General features: G+C 32.2%; 1 long non-coding RNA gene across 1 annotated transcript; it reads right to left on the minus strand.

Annotated features, from left to right (window-relative positions):
- Window positions 1–8,272: 8,272 nt before the first annotated feature.
- Window positions 8,273–9,849, minus strand: LOC132255208 (uncharacterized). Its single transcript, XR_009467863.1, has 3 exons — window positions 9,693–9,849; window positions 9,432–9,512; window positions 8,273–8,615 (listed from the first exon to the last, which is right to left on the minus strand). It is a non-coding gene; the product is annotated as an uncharacterized LOC132255208 (long non-coding RNA).
- Between the last annotated feature and the right edge of the window lie 10,279 nt (window positions 9,850–20,128).

A 20,128-nucleotide genomic window follows, 5' to 3' on the forward strand; every position in this document is an offset into this window, starting at 1 on the left:
ATATTGGATTTGGTGTACTAGAAATGAACTTGATTTAGACAAAATAATCCAACTTCTGGTCAGATCACTGAAAAATTGCTAGAATCTAAGGTCATGAGAAAATTCAGTTCTTTTAAGTCAAGATACCGCATATGACTTTTGGGTTAAAACCTATAAGGTTGTTTGGTGGATTCCACATGGTGAGGACTAGTTCAAACTAAAATCAATGGGTCAAAAAAGAGATACAAGGTACTATAGCTGGTTAATGTATAAATGAATCATATTAATTGTTTGAAGTAACAAGATTCTGGAAGAAGAAAAACAAAATGACAAGACCATAAATAACTTACAGTAAGTGTTGCTCCAAGATATCTATGCGTGTGCCCTCTGAAGAAATCCGATGATGATCAAGAAGCCAGGCTGTTTTAGAACTTGAGAAACCCAACCAACAGAGACTGCAGTTTCAACCATAAACATTGCCATTGATCACAAAGCCATGGAGGTGTCGTGCCTACAATCACTCAATTCACAGCCTCCTTAGGCCCTGTCCAAATGGGAATGTGTCATGAACAGAGAATTGAGGACTTTGCTTCATAATGTTTAGAGATAATTATAGGAAGATGATCCTTCAGTTTCGAGTTCTTAGTCATCTTGAACAGATCAATGAGCATTCAATTGTTCAGCACCCAAGAATCTACCCTTCCTCTAATTCCACCACTGGGAAAACTCTAACAAGATCTGACCAATCTATTCTTTCTTCAGATTTCACTTCCTGGGAAAAGTCACCTTCCCAATCAAGAAAATCATCAGGATTAATTTGAGCAAATATATCAGAGTATACATCAAGCAAGCCTTGATCAAAATCAAAATCCATGTTTTCACCTGGCTCCTTCTTCTGGGGGCTGGACTGTGGCTTATTAGCTTCTGTCGATTTCACATGCTTCATGAGATCTAGAACCTAAGGATCTGAAGAACCACCATATTCTTTTATTTACTCTTCCCTGAATGAAATGCCTTTTGAACTTGGGGGATCAATGGCAACAGACTCCTTAAGCTCTGGTTGATGACAATAGGGATTGGCATCCTTAATGACATTGAAATCATAGCTATGTGAAGGGAGGAAAACATGAATCCGAGGGTACTCCAAAATAACTAAATTGGCTAATTGTTGTCTTACTGGAGCTCTTATATCCAACTCACGGAATGGTAATCTGGGGTCCTACAGCGACATGGAAGAATTAGATTTTTTTCTAGATATAAATTTTTTTCTTGTTCACAAGGGGAAAAAAATGTTTTGATAGTGGTTTTTTTTTTTTTTAATACTATAAAGAGAGGAAAGTTATATACAAGGAAATGCTACAGAGAGAAAATATTTGGGTAGACATCAAGTAATGGCTGGAGTTCAGGTGGGAATAGTAGAAAATTCTTTTCATAGGTAACATGGGTGCAGTAGAATTAAAGGAAAAACAGAAACCCAAATAGGTCATCCATCAATAACCCAATTCAGTCTCAACCCAGGATGCTCATTTCCCAAATCCAAGGAAAAAAAATGTAAATTCAGGTATTTTGTTATGGACCAGTTGGGTGACCAAATATTTTACCCACCATAAACCATTATTTGGACCATAGAACCAGAGAGACAAGTATAATATTTTGGTTATCAATGCACTGCGTGTTGCAAGTTGAGCAAATCTTAGCCTCTCTTTTTCAAAGATTTCAGCAGCAGAGCCTAGCATAAATGGACCATCTCCAAAGAGGACGGACAATAAACCACAATAAAAAAACAGTGATCCAATTAACAAATAGTGCATGGATGATGTGCTATACCTAAGCTGCCATTTTGGCTCATGGCCTCAACACTAGGTCAATGAAACCCAACAATAAAGCTGGGTTCGGCACAGTTGGATTCCTAAACAAGTTGCCCCAGCTCCATAAGGGCCAAGACAATCCAATAAATTATTTTTTTTGATAAGTAAAGAAAATTCATTTAAAAAGAGACGCCTAAAGAGCGACTCAAGGTATACAGTCTATGTAAGGTATACAAACCTATACACCCGCCACCAAAAGAGACCAAAAACATATAAAGACCCACCCACCAAAAGGCCCAACCTCTTACAATGATCCCACCCAATCTATAAAATTCACCAAAGTTTGAGGGCATTCTACTATAAACAGCTTTGCCTCAGACCAAAGCGAGCATAAAAAGGAATATTTCAACCTCTGTATTGATATAACATCATCCTTGAAGGCTAAACGATTTCTCGCCTTCCAAACCGTCCAAAAAATATGCAAGGGCGCCGCCCTCCACACTTTCCTGTGTTTCTTGCCCACAGAAGAAGTCTGCCAACTAAGCAAAGTCTCTCTAACTGAACACGGCATCACCCAAGACACCCCAAACAAAGAAAAAAGCAACTCCCATAAGACTCTTGTTTTGGAGCAGTGGAGCAACAGATGATCTATGGTCTCCTCCTTTTCCATACACATGTAACATCTATTAGCCAATGACCATCCTCTTCTCTGAACAAGATCTAGGGTAAGCGCCTTGCCCCATGCGGCCTCCCACGCAAAAAAGCTGATTTTGGGTTGTACCCACACCTTCCAAATGCAGCTAGATGGGAAAGAACTAGGGCAGTCCGCTTCTAGAGCAAGGTATAGAGACTTAGCCGAAAAAATACCACTCTTTGTTTCAGTCCAAACTACCTTATCATCTTCGTCGCCAATGACTCTCTTCCCATGAAGACACCCCAAAAATAATTCCGCCTCCTCCATCTCCCAATCATTTAGGGCTCTTGAAAAACAAGGGTTCCAACCCCCTCTACCCCCTTGTACCAAGGGATCCCAAACATCCGCCACCCAAGCTTCCTTTTCAATCGATAAGGCATAGATGGAAGGAAACGAATCGCACAGAGGGGCATCCCCACACCATCTATCCCTCCAAAAGCTCACCCTCCTCCCATTGCCAACACTAAAAGAAATCCGCTCACCCACCAAATCCCAGTCCATCCTTATCGCTTTCCAAAGCCCCACGCCATGCGCCTCTCTCACTTCCCGCGTGCGCCAACCCCCTCTATCTTCCCCATACTTCCCTCTAATCACTTGATTCCACAAAGCCTCTCTCTCGTTTGCAAAACGCCAATTCCATTTAGAAAGGAGTGCCTTATTGAGATTGGAAAGGCATTTGATCCCTAAACCCCCTTTCTTCTTGCTTAAGCACACCACATTCCATCTTACTAGATGTGGTTTACGCTCCAAACTGCCACCGCCCCAAAGAAAATCCCTTTGGATTTGTTCTAGTCTTCTTCTAACTAAACTTGGTAATCTTAGAACAGACATATAGTAAATGGGAAGGTTTGACAAAGTACTCCGGATCAAGGTTGCTCTTCCTCCCTTGGATAAGTATTGTCTCTTCCACATAGTCAATCTTTTGCGAAACCGCTCTTCCACTCCGTCCCACATTGCCACTGACTTGAACGGAGCGCCCAAAGGAAGACCCAAATACGTGGACGGGAGACTACCCACTTTACATCCAAAGTCCAAGGCAAGATCATCAATATCCACAACCCTCCCTACTGGAATAAGTTCACTCTTATCCAGGTTAATTCTCATTCCCGAAACTGCCTCAAACCACATTAGCAGCCAACTTAGGTAAGTCAGCTGATCTTGGGAGGCTTGGCAAAATACCAAAGTGTCATCTGCGAACAACAAGTGGGAAATCTGAATCCCCCCTTCATTCCTTCCCTTCACTTGACAGCCCGAGATATAACCATTGTCCACAGCCCTATTAAGGAACGAGCTGAAGACCTCCATAGCAATCACGAAGAGATAAGGCGAGAGAGGATCCCCTTGCCTTAGACCCCTTGAACTTTGGAAGAAACCCTTAGGCGTTCCATTGATCAACACAGAGAAACTTGCAGTGGATATGCACCACTTGATCCACCCTAACCATTTCTCCCCAAAACCCATTTTCTGCATTACTGTAAGAAGAAAGGACCAGTCCACATTGTCATATGCCTTCTCTATGTCAAGTTTACACAAGATCCCATTTTCATTGTTCTTTAGGATCGAGTCAATGGCTTCATTAGCTATTAACACCGCATCTAGGATCTGTCTTCCCTCTACAAAAGCCCCTTGAGCCTTAGAAACCACCTTTCCAACCGCTCTTTTAAGTCTATTGGCTAAAACTTTAGCCAACCACTTATATAGGCTTCCCACTAAGCTTATGGGCCTGAACTCCCTCAAATCCTCAGCCCCCATTTTTTTTGGGATTAAAACCAAAAAAGTAGTGTTTAGCCTTTTCACAAATTTACCATGTTCATGAAACTCCCTGAAAAATCTCATCACATCTTCCTTCACAAAATCCCACGCAAACTGCCAAAAAGACATTGTAAATCCATCCGGACCCGGGGCTTTGTCCCCACTACAACCTACTAACGCGTCATGAACCTCTTCCTCCGTGAACGGCACCTCTAAAGCATCAGCATCCAGTCTCTGTAACTGTTCACACTGCAGTCCAGCCAAAGAAGGGCGCCAATCCCCCGGATTGGACAGCAGGGTTTTAAATGCATTTACTATCCCTTCACTCATCCCATTCTCCTCCGACTTCCACACACCATTAATTCTTATTCGTTCCATGTTGTTTCTTCTCCTGTGAGCATTGGCCATCCTGTGAAAGAAATTTGTATTTCTATCCCCTTCTTTCAACCACACTTCCCTAGATTTTTGTCTCCAAGTGACCTCTTCTAAAAGAACCCATTTTTTGTATTCTTCCCTCGCCTCTCTTCTAGCCTCCATCTCTTCCACCGTCAATCGACTTATCTTCTCCTTTGCATCCCAGAACTGCATCTGTTCCAAAGCAACATTTTTCCTATACTCCACTCTGCCAAAAACGTCTCTGTTCCACTCCTTCAGCTTAGTCTTCACCACCTTTAATTTTTCAGCCAGAACATAGCTTGCAGCACCATTAAAATTATCCCCCTCCCACCAGGCTTTCAATAAATCTTTAAACCCCTCCACCTTAAGCCACATGTTCTCAAATCTGAAAGGGGATGGACCATTTCTCAAGCCCCCTCCTTCTAACAGAATTGGAAAATGGTCTGACACTGGTCTCGGTAGAACGCTTTGCCTTGAATGGCTAAAACGGCAGTCCCACCCCTCATTGACCAGGAATCTATCTAGTCTTGACATGGTCTGGTTGTTCACCCCTCCACTCCAGGTGAAAGGACCCCCAAACAGAGTCAAGTCCTTTAATTGTAATTCTTCTATAACTTCTGCAAATCTTCTCATATCTGAATTAAAGCTCCCTCCTCTACTGCGCTCTTCAGGACTTAGAATAGCATTAAAATCCCCAGCAACACACCACGGCCCATTCCAAAGGCCATGGATGGCCCCCAGCTCATTCCATAGATTTTCCCTCTCTCTCCTTTTAGTCGGGCCATAAACCCCTGTGAAGGTCCACGTAAAGCCATCCTCACAATTTTTAAAATGGCAGGAAATTGAACATTCTCCCTTTTCTAGCTCAATCATCTCCAGCACCCTATTATCCCAAAGCACCACTATGCCGCCCGCTGACCCCCTTGAGTCCACAGTTCCCCAATCAAGGAATCTTCCCACCCCTATACTCCGAATAATCCCTCTAGTCAAATCCAATAAATTATATTTCTATGGAAAAACAAGAAACCTTTTAAGGCTTAAAATTGGTGCCACAGGTGTCTATAGTCAACAACCATTAATCAGCAAGGAAAAGGAAATACCTTTGGGTATTGACGAATGAAAATTTTGAGACAGTCCAACTGCTCTACATGGAATGACTTGAACTTATGATTCCATGGCCAGGGCTTTAGATGGTTCTCAATTACAGATGAGAGGGTTCAGGTTTCATTTATAATGTAATAACATTAAATGAATCAATGAAACAATAAAATTTGATAGAGTAGGAAGACTATGATATAAGCTCTCTTGAAGATAAGAATAGGTAAGAGAGCTCACCTGTGGTCAAGTAAAACAATGTCTGTTGAATGAAACTGCCATTCAATCGTCCAAGTAATGCATTTATCTCTAGTCAAAAATATTTGAAAAGGGTAATGCTAGGAACTGGAAAAAAAAAATCTCAATTTATTTAAAAAAAAAAACAAAAACAAAAACAAAATAAGGGCCAAAAATAGTTCATTGAGTTTAAAAACTAGTTTGACTACTAATTTCTTAAATAACATTGATATGAAAAAGTGGCAACCTTCTTCACATAAATTAACAATCAACCCATGAAAAAACTTTGAAACCCTAAATTTGTATCCGGACTTTGAAATTTGAAGACAAAACATTCAACTTCCTCAAGCCAATTACAAATCGCGTAATACTACACAGAAAAACCTTCAAAGAAGCCAAAAGATATAAAAAAAATATTAAATTAAAACATACCTGTAAAGGAATGGACAGACAAGCAAAAGAAAACACTGTACTATGAACATCAAATAGCAAAATTCCTCAAGCTAATTACAATACACTATTACTGAACGTCTTGAAAATGTTGAAACTTATCGAAATTTCAAGGAAAAGAAAAAAAACAGTAAACTTCCTCAATGGTGACCACAATCCACTCATGACAAACCTTCAGAATAACCAAATGGGTATTGAAATTTGATAATAAAGAACAAAATTGGGAGAAAATTTACCAGATAAGAGGAGATTACAGTCAAATTGAGAGAGGGGAACGAACTGGGTCCGCTGGCTCTTGCCCGTACACCCCAGTGTGTTGCTTGTGAGCTTTTACACAAGGAAGACTACAGGAGCGCACAAAGCAACCTGGGCATGTGTACTTTGATAGATTCAATTTGCACTCCTTTCACAGAGGTGGAAGTTTAGGGTTTTGGGCTGTTGCAGGTGAGTCTTCTCGTTGCGGAAGGCTGAGGGCTTTAAGCTTATGTTACCAGAATAACGGGCTGTTGAATGGAAAAGGACCAAATATACTTAAAGAGATTCAAGAAAAATAAACATACTTTATGAATAAGTTTGGGCGAAAGTTTAGGATGAAAAAAAATTGTTTTTTTCTCACTTTCTTTATGAGAAGAAGAGCTAAGCATTTTGGGCATTTTGGGTTTTTTTCATTCAAATGAAAATATCTAATAAGAGATATAAGTTGAAAAAAAAAAGCCAAAAAAATAGGAAAAAAGGAAAAAGGTAATTTGCTTTAGTCCCAAAAAAAAAAAAAACAATCCTGGATTGAAAATTTTCAAGACAAGAAATATAATATTTTTATAGATTTTTTAATTTAATTTTTTTATTGTCCTTAGAAAAGTTAAAGAAAAAAACTAAATTACTAAAAAAACTCACTCTAATACAAATTGAGAGGTGAATCTCAATAACGGAGGAGAGAGGATTGAATAGGTGTTGTTGAACATTTTAAAAATCTCCCAATAAAAATTACCTAACCTCATAAATTTTTACAAATCTCAACTTTCCTCTTCAAATACTTTGCAACACAAAGTAAATATCACATACAAAAATGGATGCAACAATACTCTCCCAATAAATTCAAATGTAAGTCACATGCAAATGCTTCAACACTCCCCAAGATTGATTCATAAAAACAATAATCTCCTTATCTCATTGCCAATAACTACAAGATTTCATTAACAAAAATGAATAGAAAAATTATTCAAGATATTGAATGGATAATCACATCTATTTCAACTCATTTTTCTTTCATTCAACAATAATCTCCTTAACTTGTTGCCAATAACTACAAGATAGCATTAACAAATGCTTTTTACCTTCTTCTTCCAAAGCACACTTGGAGTCCACACCAAGTTCGATCTCAACCTCTTCTTGAATCCACACAAGAAGAAAATAAGTTTTTTTTTTTTTACCCAAACCCAAATAGACTAAAAATTAAGAGATGAATGAATAAAGAATCAACCCATTTTTTCCTTAAGAAAATCCATTGAAAACAATTTATAAAACAATGGGAAAGTTGGATTTTCTTGGCAACCAAACACCCCAAAATAGGAAAGAAGAAGAGAACCAAAGGGGATGGTTGTTGTTGTCTCTCATCTCTTGAACAAGAAACAAATTTTAGGTTTTTAAATGAAGGTGCCTTTGATCCAATAGATGAGACTTCATCAAAAAAAGTGAGTGAGATCGATTCGGCTTAAAGCTGGATTGATATTGGAATAGGGCATTTTGAATACTTAGTAAAAAAAAAACTTTCCAAACATTCCTAACTCTTTAAAAAACTTTTAAGTAAAATAATATTTAAATAAAATTATTGATTCAATTTCATCCAACTCAAACTTGAACCACAAATCTTCGTTTCTTGACAAGTTTAACAAATTGATCTCTATTAGCCAAATAATATGTGAAAGGATTAGAAAATTAGACAATTAGAAATTTGGTCCGAAATTGTCGGTCTAACTAAACACTCACAATCTGGTTATCAAATTGGAGAAACGAGGCTCCTCTACAGATGTGGACTCACCAGTCATGAGTATGCCAAATAAATTGGAAACTTGACCGCTTGCTTGGTAAAGAAGATGGTGATATTGTTGCCACAAGTTGTCTCATGTCACCCTTGTTGCGAGGAAGACCCATAAAAATACATAGGCTTGAACTGTAATTGAGGAAGTTATCCTTGCTCTTGGTTGCTGTGATGCCAAGAAAATGAAGTTACTTTGATTTATAATCACATTTAATTATATGAGTGTTAAATTGACAAGTTATTAATGTTAAACAAATGCTTTTGTCATAATAATCATTTTGAGCTTGGAAGCTAGAAATCAAGGCTCGGAAAAAACTGCAAGAAATATGGGTTTGTTTTTATGGATATAAAAAATATCAATAAACAAAAATTAATAAAAAAAATTGGAACAACTCTAAAAATATAGAAGAATTAATAATATATATATATATATATATATATATATATATATATGATATAATTTGTTATATTTTATAATAATATTTAGTATATTAATAAAAATTATAAATTTTTTAAATATATACTCAATATTAGCCTACATTACGCATTTAATTTTTATTAAATTATATTTCAATAATTTATATATATTACATTATAATGGCTTGTTTAATAAAATTTGAAAAATAAAATAATTAAAATTAATGAATTTATATATATATATATATATATAATATTTGACGGCATTACACTCTTGCACCTGAGAGAACCACACAGGCCGAAAAATTCAGGAAAAAAAAATCCGAAAAACATGTAAATCCCGATAAATTCCAAAAATACGAGCCACAAGCCGAAAAATCCCGAAATCTTTTTATGTCGGGGATATACCCGAATAGGGGCCGGCATTTTTCTCCTTGTTCTCAATAACGAGAAACAGAATGACACACAAGATCATCGAACAAATTATTCTACCCACTCAAGAAAAATTAACAGCTGATTTTAATCAAGATATATATAAACACTCACGGAAGCTAACATCAATTACCTTAAGAGAAGAAAATGTGAAAGAAAATGCTTCTCTTCTTCTTCTTCTTCTTCAACAACACCAGAAAAACTAGACTCTAATCTGAAAATTAGCTTTTTATAAGAGACGTAGTTATATACATATATAGAGTAGAAACTTGAACAGTATTATGTTCTTCCCCAAATAAAAAATTTTCAAATCCAGCTTTGAAAAGAAGCGTCATCAAAGGCACATATGCACACATGGACTAGAAATTGAACACATTATGTTGTAAAACCTTACCTGGGATTCTGCGGCTCCATAGTGGGTTCCATCTCTACTGGTGAGTATTCGCCTCTGGTTCTTACTTTCTTAGGAAGTGTGGGTTTATCGGTCCCCTTGTAGCGAGTAGCAGGCAGCGAGTAGAGAGAGACTTGCCTCTGGTTCTTGCTCTCTTAGAAAGTGTGCGTTTATTGGTCCATATTTTAACCAATAAGAAAAGTACACGTATAAAGTTCACTGAATGAAAAATTGAAAGAACCAATTCTACGAGTTACCAACCGGTTACCATGTATTTTAAAAAAGAAATAATCACACGCACGTCACATTTAAGTTATTTTTACAACAGCCAATTATATCATTTAAGAAATTATTTTATAAAAGTTGTAAAATATTTAAATTTTTTTAAAAATAAAAATTTTGTGAAAGAAAAGTTGCTATTTATTTTATTTTATGATATAAATTTATAACACTAAGATCTTGTGAAAAAAAATCATTTATATATAAATTAAAATAAGTATTTATTATTAAAAAAAACTGAAAATTATATTATTAATTTTTTTGAAATATTGAAAGTATTTTTTGAAAAAAAAATTAAAATAAGACAAACATATAAAATTTGAGAGTATAAAAAATGTGAGAAGGGAATGAGTAGTCCTTTCAATTTTATTTATTTAATTTGATAAGTTTTTTTTTTCAAATATTCCATTAATTGTGACTTAATAAGTTATTTTATTGTCATTTGAAATAAAAATAAAAATCTTAAAATTAAAAGCAATAAAAAATTTTAAAAACTTTAAAAATATAATAAAAGTGCGAAAAACATAAAGATTATCTCCAATTATTTAAATATTTTCTTTCCTAGTAACTTCTATGTAACGCCAATAGGATTTTTTACTAGGTTTAATTTTAAAATGGAAAATGATGATAATGTTAATAAACTTTATTAAACCAGACAATATCTAGCAGCATACGAGTCTCTGCTTTCTGATTTTAAATCGCGGAAGGTACAAAATCTCGACTTCTTAAAGCAACAAATTCAGATTGATCAATAAAAACAATTTTAGAAAAAAGTTGCAGGTACAATGGGGTCCTCATCTCGATAGCTCATAGCTCTAAGTTCTATTCCTTATCACAAGATATGGGACCTCAAAAAGAGTGAAGCAGGACTGCACCCAAGCTTAACTAGAGACGGCCAGCTACAGCTCAAAAAAACAGATGGCAAGTCATTAATCACTGCCTAAAAAGCAAGTGGTTAACATTGCTGCTATTTTCCGGATATTGAATTTAAAACTTAAAACAGAAACAAATTTGTATTCACTACATGATATTATGACTTATCTTCATCCTAATTGTATTTTCATTCCTATTCTTTCAAATCAAATGCACTCTTAAATTATGTTTAGTTCATAAAAAAATTAAGGAAAAATACGAGGAAAATAAAAAATATATATATATATATATATATATATATATATATATACATATATAATTAATAAATTACTTTTTATATATTATTTCAAACTCATTTCATTGACTTTAATTGTTCGATATAAAAAATTAAATAATTAAAATTTTATTTTTCTCAACGTTTTTTTTCTTTTCTTAATACTTTTTGGCAATAGTCTTAGGTTATATTTAATTCTAGAAAAATACAAAGAAAATAAAAAAATACTAAAAAAATGATTTTTTTTCATATTTAATTATCTTATAAAAATATAAAAAAAATCAATTATAATTAAAATTAATTAAAAACTTGTACATTTTCATATTGTTTAATCTTTATAATGTACTTAAATAAGTGAAATGAATTTGAAATAATAAATAAAAATAATATATTGATTTTAAATCTATTTTTTATTTTCCTTTTTTTTTTCTTTCTACTTTTCCTCCTTAATTTCTTTTCTTTACATTTTCCTTTAAATTTTTTGAAAACTAAATATAACCTTAATATTTTAAATTAAAAAAAAAAATAGGAGAGATAAGTATTGTGGAGGAAGTTAATGAATCTTCAAAATTATTTTATCCAAATGCATCAAAGAGCATCCAAATGTGTTACATTTGCATGTGAGGATTTCTATCAAACACAAATTTAGCTTATATAAAAAAAATTATATATAAAAATCTAAAAAAAATGTTAAAATATGATTAGAACAATTAATTGTGGAGTTGAGTGAAGGTTAGTATGGCTTGCATCAACTTGATTAAGTTGCACTTGGAATCATATCTCATGTTTTTTTATACGGTTATTAATTATTAATAATAAAGTGAATTTATTCAATTTATAAATAAAAAATGTAAGTTTTATTAAAGACAAAACTATACAATACATTTAATAAATAAAATGATTTAGAGAGTGACAAAAAATTATTTAAGTTTAAGGATAAGAGATATGTTGAATGTTGAATTTAGTGTAAGATGTAAAATGGTATGAACCAACCCATCCAATAAATAAATAAAAGAAATGGTTTATAGACACGTTAAATAGACTTTTAGTGGTGAAACAAGAACTTTTGATGTTTTTAACACTTTTTAAATAAAATATTTGTAGAAATGGGTAATTGAAAAAATAATTTGGAATGTAGGTGATGTAAGATCACATACACTTCTAAAAGCTTAAGTTAATCGGATAAAAGTATTATTAAGTATAAGACCTAACCAATAATGGTAATCTGTCCATATAAGATATTGGAGTTCCATTCATCCTACACCAAGTACTCCTACTCAATTATTAATGCTCCGTCTACGAGGAGTACAGGAAATGTTAGGATGAACTTCGCTCAAATATCAAATGATTCAAACCACATGCCCTCCAAAAAAACTTTAGGCAGAGGTAGGTGGTGAACAAAAAATTCAAAATATTTAATTTTTTTTATTTAACTAAAAGTACCATATTAATATTAATTAATATAATTAAAGTAAACTTGTTATCAATAAATTTAGTTTAATTATATTGATTGATGTCAATTAGTCATTTTTAACTAAACAGAAAAAATCAAATATTATGATTTTTTTTATTTAGCCAAAAAAACAAACACCGTTGTAGTCTCACATGTAAGGTCTAATCAATGTTGGTAATAAGTCTTTTATCAATTATTGATTCATTTCTCATTTATTTGATTTCATGAATCTAAAAAAAAAAGGATTTTGAACAAAAAAACATAGGATTTTTTTGTATTAGAACATACAAAAGAATTTATGTAAATATTTGTATATGTGGACCCCTCATTTCAGCTCATGCGTTTCCACTCGTTGACGAACTTATTTTTTATACAATTAAAAATAAGTTAAAATTACCTAAGTTTTGTACAACTAAAATGAAAAATAAGTTTACTATAAATTAGTAAAATTGTCATCCTAAAAAACTAATATGACTGAAATAGATTTTACTTTTATGACCAAAATCAAATTTTACCATTCACTCACTATTTTCATTGTACAATGCATAAAATTTTCATGAAATTTAAATTCTATAAATTTCTTTAGGTTACTCCTTAAAATGATAAAATTTAGATTAGAAATGAATTTATTATAAAATTTTAAAATTCAGCTTCTTATTCTATAATAAAACCAAAACAAACTATCAACCAATTCCAATGAAAATTTTTAATTAGAACTTCAAAACATAATTCACACTAGAAAAAAAATTCCATTGTAATTAACTATTTCAATTAATTTTGAAAAATAAAAAAAATAGGATTTGAAACTCTTTCATAAATTAAATAAAAATTAATGAATTAATCTCAATAATAAAATACAAATAAGTAAAAAAAAATTCTTATATTTTACATAAGAGTTGCTATCCAAATTATTATCTAAATATTTAATTTTCTACTAATTATAACAAAATTTGATATTTTGAGATATTTGAAAATTATTATTTTTAAATTAAATAAAATAGTAAGTGAGTTTTTTTAGCATGTAACAATAAATAGAGACATTAATACTTAATAGCAAAGGAACTACCTCCACTCCCCACACTTTTGACAACTGTACACTCACCTACAATTTGAGAACTTCTTGGAGGCTTTGAAAGTTTAAAAAATGGTGATAGAAATGGATAAGAAACGTGTCCTACAAGTTTACGCGTCTGTGAGATATTTTCAGCATTTTGAAAAAGGATTGCAAGGCAGAAATAATTTGACAGATTTTGTAATGAGACATATGTAAAATAAAGTTCTTACCTACTTTAATAAATATTAGTAATACTTTAAAAGATTCGGATTGAGAAAATATCCCCATGTCGTGGACTCGTGGCAAAGAAAATAATAATACAATAATAAAGGTGGCCTGGTTGGCCTCATTTTGAAGCTGAGGGACGGGGACCCGAGAGAAGCCGAACTAAAAGACTCAAGAGTGTGGTCAACACCCTGTCCTAGTGCCAATCTCGATCTTTCTCTCCAGATCTCGCCGGCGGCGATCTCCCATAATCTCTGGTCAGTCAATTTCATTTTTTGTAGGGTTTTCGAAATTGGGCAACAGTATATTGAGTTTTTTGGTTTTGATTGCTGAAGAAATTGGGGATCTTTGTTTGGTTGTCTTCAAAGTTTAGGAAAGAAAGCGAAAATAAATTTATTTGGAATATTGCAATGGTTTATCAGGAGTTTTTAGGCTGATGATGTGCTTTTTAGTGGCTCCAAAATTTCTGCAGCTTAGTTGTTAATTTGGAGACACATTTGTTGTGTTGTTGTTCCAATGGAATGTTGTGAGCTTATAGGGGTTAATGTTGATGTGCAAATCTGTCTTAGTTACTGATCTTCGGTTTTCTTTTAATGGATTTAAATACGCTAAACCAGTAGAAATTAAAATGTGTATTACACAAGATTTCCTCAACGCTGTTGACGAGTGTCTCTTGGAGTCTGGAGGAACTTAAGTGTCTCTGCAAGTATTCCATTAAGCAGGTGTTTTCTGGAGGTTGGTTTTTATTTGTTTCAGTTAATTGTTGTAAGAAAGTGTCTCTTTTACTAGGATTGTTGCAAGCGTTTTTCAATTTTGGTTGGATCTTGGGATGAGAGGTTAACATATTTTGTTTATGAGAAAATACGGGGAAGAAAAGTGGATACTAAAATGCCATATATGGGATTTTCTATTGTTTGGGAACAGAAAATGCAACTTTTAAATATACCTTTTCCTGTGTTCTGTTTTGTGTAAGAACGGGAAAGATTAGCAGCTGCTATTAGTTTATACTTCCCATGTTCAGGGGATATTACGGAGAGGTAGTTGGGAGGCCTTGCTTGCTAAACAATACGTAAAAAATATGTTTTATTAGTTCAATCATGATTTTATTATATAAAACCATATTTGCAACGAAACATATCGGAATTTGATCTTATGTATAGAGAACATTTAGGGTAACCCTTTAAATATAGAAGCACATCATTTCTATAAGATAGTACATAATCTTCCTTTGGTAATGGCCTATAGGGGTAAATGCTCCTCTTGTCCACTGTGCCTCTAATGCTGGTGTTGTTTTGAGTCCTGAACATATCAAAGTGATTAAATGGTTTATTCAAGTAGCATACATGTACATAGAAAAATTGGATAGATAATGGAAGTGAGTACATGGTTAACATGAATAAATAATTCATATTCATACTGGTAATGGTATTATCAATCTAAACCCAACATACACTTGTTAAGGACTAAATTTTTGTTGTATATATCATATAGGGTGATGTATATATTCTAACTAAAACATTTATGCGAATTACACATTCTTGAATATCAATAAATATGAGTTCAATTCTATCTTATTCATACAACTTGAAAATCTGCATTGCAAGACTAAAAGTGCCAAACAAATATGAAAAAATTTAAAACCGAAGTGGTTGAAGTGTTTTGAGCATCATACCTGGGAGAAATGGAGTCTAAACTGGAAGCCTTTGTAATCCCTCTACAAATATGGGATTACGAGTCATGAACATAGCAGATAAGTAGGGTGCCAGACGACTTATTTGGTAAAGAAAATGGAGACAAAGTTGGTGTAAGTAGTCCCATGCCATCTTTACTGCAAGGAAGACCCATAAAAAAAGCAGCAATAATCCAAATATTGGAACTAAAATCAACAACAATAAGATTGGGGCAAGTGCGCCAGAGAGGAGTTGAATGGGCTCAATAAACTTAAACTTCTTGCCAACAATAATTGTTCCAACATATATGGAAATAACAACAACAAAAGAAGATATTAAGGCATCTTCAAATGGGGAAACACTGTTGGCTTGAAATTTCACTTGGATGAGGACTCCCAACGTTGAAAGGAAGAGTACATAAGCTTCAAATGCAATGGGGAAACTTGATCTTGCTCTGTGATGCCAAGAAAATGAAATTACTTTGATTCATGATCACATTTAATGAAACGAGTGTTTAATTACCAAGTTATTAATGAAATTCATAATAAACCAAGAAAATACACAAAGCCTTCTCAATAATGAAGGCACAAATACAATGCTAAATTTAATTAATTAATACTTATATTTGTGGAGTGAGTATGTGATGGTGGAAATAATTATCCGAATCCAGTGTTGTGTCATAGTTAAATGACTCAAGGTCCTTCCCTAAATTTTCCCTAAATCCATTTATCATCATCTATAAGGTTCCACAGTTTAAAAGTTTTTGATAGATAGAAATTTGAATTTTGAGAAAATGTGAGGAAGAAAAGTAGAAAGTGAAATACTATATATGGGACTTTCTGTTGTTTGGGAACACATAAAATGCAACTTCTAAATATACCTTTTCCTGGGTTCTATTTTGTGTTTGAATGGGAAAGATTAGCAGCTGCCATTGGTTTATACTTCCTACGTTTAGACGATATTATGGAGAGGTAGTTGGGAGGCCTATCTAAACAGTATGCAGAAAATATATTTTATTAATTAATTTCATAATTCGATCATATAAAACCATGTTTGCAATGAAACCTGTTATAAACTTGTGGGCATTTGATCTTTAAATATGGACAAGGGGAAGAGTAATTACCAATGTATAGAGAAAAAACAAAGATACCACCTTTTGTTAAAATAACTTACTAATATTAAGACAACACTTTTAATGAGAGTATAGGATGACACCACTTTAAAAACTACAAGAACAAAATATTTATTACTCCAATGGGCCAAAAGGCCCAAAACAACTCGACAAACTCTAAACCAAGGGTAACTGCCCCTTTTACTCTTCTTCCCTATCTCTCGTCTTGTATTGATTCTTGATCCATATGACAAGGTGTAGCCATTCAAAATATAGGATCAGGATCAACAATAACAAAGTTGCAACTACAATTCCACTCAGGTACCTAATATGACCCAACATAAGGAAATGTCTTTTGTCTTCAATTTTGAGGGTTTCATCGTATTTGAGGATTTCATAAACAACTACTATGAAATATATAAATATTGCAAATAAAAAGATTCGCATAACTATATTGGCAAACGGAGGAACATTCTCATGTAAGGACATTTGAACATAGATTCATAAGGAAAAAGATGAAAATCGATAAAGCTCATAAACAGGAAATTCAATTAAATTTACAAAAATAAGGCATTAGTAACATCAATTCAAAAAATTAAGTAAATATGATCAAATTAATCCTTTTATCTAATTTTAAAAAATACTATACAATTTCATGTAAAACAATTATATTTTTAGAATATTAAAAGTACATCAGAAATATGAAGAGTAGTGCTTTGTGTTTTAATGGATAAAAGACCTAACATCCAACATATATATTTGAGAAGCAAATGATTGAAAGAATAACTCAATTTTATTTTGAGATTTAATTTAAAACTAAGTTTGAAAAGTTGAGTACCGATAAGTAGAAAAGCATTGAGGGAAAAGAGTGCAATGTCAATAGTGGTATTATTTTCATTGAAACCATACATGAAAGACAATTTTAATTGATTAAGATATACTTTTAAATGGGTATATATCAAATGAAGGCACAAACGGAGGTACCATGTGACACATAAAAGTTGAAAGAAATGATTTAAAAAGAGTGATTGAATTCAAGAAATGGGTCAGGTAAGTTAGAGAGCATTAAAAACAAAATGGAGATGGCTCGAGGAACAAAATGGAAAAAGGGCATGAGGGAAAAGCCGTTGAGGCTTTTGATGCAAGAAAATGATGAGGAAGAGAGCAGATCATGTGTGTGGAAGAGAGTAGCAATCATGTGTGTGGCATGATTGGGCAAATATAAAATAGCAGGGAGAAGATGGCATACCGTGGTTGTCTGGCCATGAAGAGAGCAGGGAAGTCTGACTCTAGATGCAGTCTTTGAAGTCTGTAGAGGGAATGGTTATATTTATAGCAGTCTAGCGATGACGATTTAGCGATGAATAGTGGAATGGTTATATTTATAGCAGTCTAGCGATGACGATTTAGCGATGAATAGTGGAAGTATCGCTCGCTTTGTCTCCATGGATGAATGCTCTAAGATGAATAGTGGAAGTATCGCTTTTTGTCCATGGATGAATGGATGAATGCTCTATTTTTATTGGTTAGCTCTTTTTGTCTCCATGGATGAATGCTCTAAGATGAATAGTGGAAGTATCGCTTTTTGTCCATGGATGAATGGATGAATGCTCTATTTTTATTGGTTAGCTCTATGTCTATTGCTTTATGGAGATGAATAGTGAAGCCTTGAAAGGGACATCACTATTTTCCCTAAATCCATTTATCATGTGCAAGGCTCAATGCTTGCATATTGATTGTGTTTGCATTTTTTTAGGAAATCCAAGTTTTAATAAATATATATAATATTTTTTGTTTTGAACCGATGTAGGATAAGTAATTTTCATTTCTTTTAAAACTACACATAACACAATATGAAAAACAAAAAATAAATAACTATATATCAAAAAAGAAAGTTAACTCAAAAATAAAAAATATCATATTACAACTTAAAAATCCCTATAGACAAAAAATAAAAAATAAAAATCTTTGCTACAATCTAATCTAACTAATAAGTGCTTAATATATCTTTTTTTTAATTGATTTAAGGAAAAATAATAGTAATTTTATATCAAATATAATCACTCTTATATAAAAACTAAATTCTTATCTTATATCCTCACAAATTGGTTCTAAAATTTTTAAAATTTGAGATTGTGAAGATATTTTAATAACTTAAATTTTAAAATAATTTTTAAAGGTAATTATATTTTTAAACAAGTCTAAAAATTCTCGTATTTTACATAAGAGTTATTATAGAAAATGAATTAGGAAACATAAGAATAGTGATTGGAAATTTGAAAAGAGAGTTGCAAAAATTTTAATTCTTTTTTTTTTTCAATTAAACCCTAAAATGAGAATTGAGATTTATGAATTGTGCGATTCATGAAGGAAGACGTTTTTATTATTTTCATATATTTTGGATATACACCTCGTTCTTGGATTCCACTTTATGTAAATGGAAGAATGAGAAAAATTAGTTGTTTCTAGTAATTTATACCTCTAATCTTCTTGGTAAGATTAGCTTAAGCATGAACTGATCACTCATATTATTATTATTATTTGACTTATTCAAAATCCTGTTTCACTCTTTTACCTTTAAATATTATATTAATTAAGGTTGATGATGCAACGTCTAGTCTTTATCATAGTCATTTGGCTTTGGCATCTCTTTTGGTCTTGAAATAGATACGTGAGCATCAGTACCTTCGCTGGATGGAGAGAGAAAGGTGCAGGATTTTTTGTATAAGTTACGTAATTTTTAAAAAATAATTTCTAAAATTTCTTTATAAAAAATTTATAAATTAAAATCGACCTCGAAAAGATGATACTAAAAAAAAAAAGACAAGACGAGTTAAGGGAAGAAGTAAATTTTTAATTTTAAAGTTTATCTAATAAAATTAATTTTAAATTTAAAACTAAATAATTATTTAATAAATAAAAAAAAAATTAATAATAACTTTATTTTTTTATAAACTTAATTTTCACATTAAATTGATAATAGTTTTTTTTTTAACCTGACAATGAAAGAAACAAAAAGTAAATAAATAATATTATTTATCTTATAAATAAAAAACAATATAAAACTAAATTAATTTCTATTTATAGTTATAATTAATTGAATTAATTTAAAGATAAATACCAAAAATATTTTTGAAATCAATATATAACTTAATATAAAATAGTATTTTTTTAATATTAATATTAAACATAATTTATATTTTTATAAATATTATTGTTGATAAATATTCTAATAATTATAATTATTTTTATAGATTGAATTTAGTAAATAAAATTAACTAATTTTATTAAAAAAACTAATTTTTGAAAATATTTTTTTGAAAAAATGATTTTATTTTTATTTATTTATTTTTATTTTTATATAATCATCTCGAAATAATTTCTCCCATAAATTTTTTTGCATAACTTTTTTCCTTTTTCCCTCTAGTCTCTCTCTCTCTCTCTTTTTTTTTTTTTTTTTTTTTTTTGTGTCAAGCTCTTATGATTTTAATCTATAAATT

This window comes from Vitis vinifera, chromosome 15 (genome assembly GCF_030704535.1).
Source record: "Vitis vinifera cultivar Pinot Noir 40024 chromosome 15, ASM3070453v1".
Taxonomy (NCBI): Eukaryota; Viridiplantae; Streptophyta; class Magnoliopsida; order Vitales; family Vitaceae; genus Vitis; species Vitis vinifera.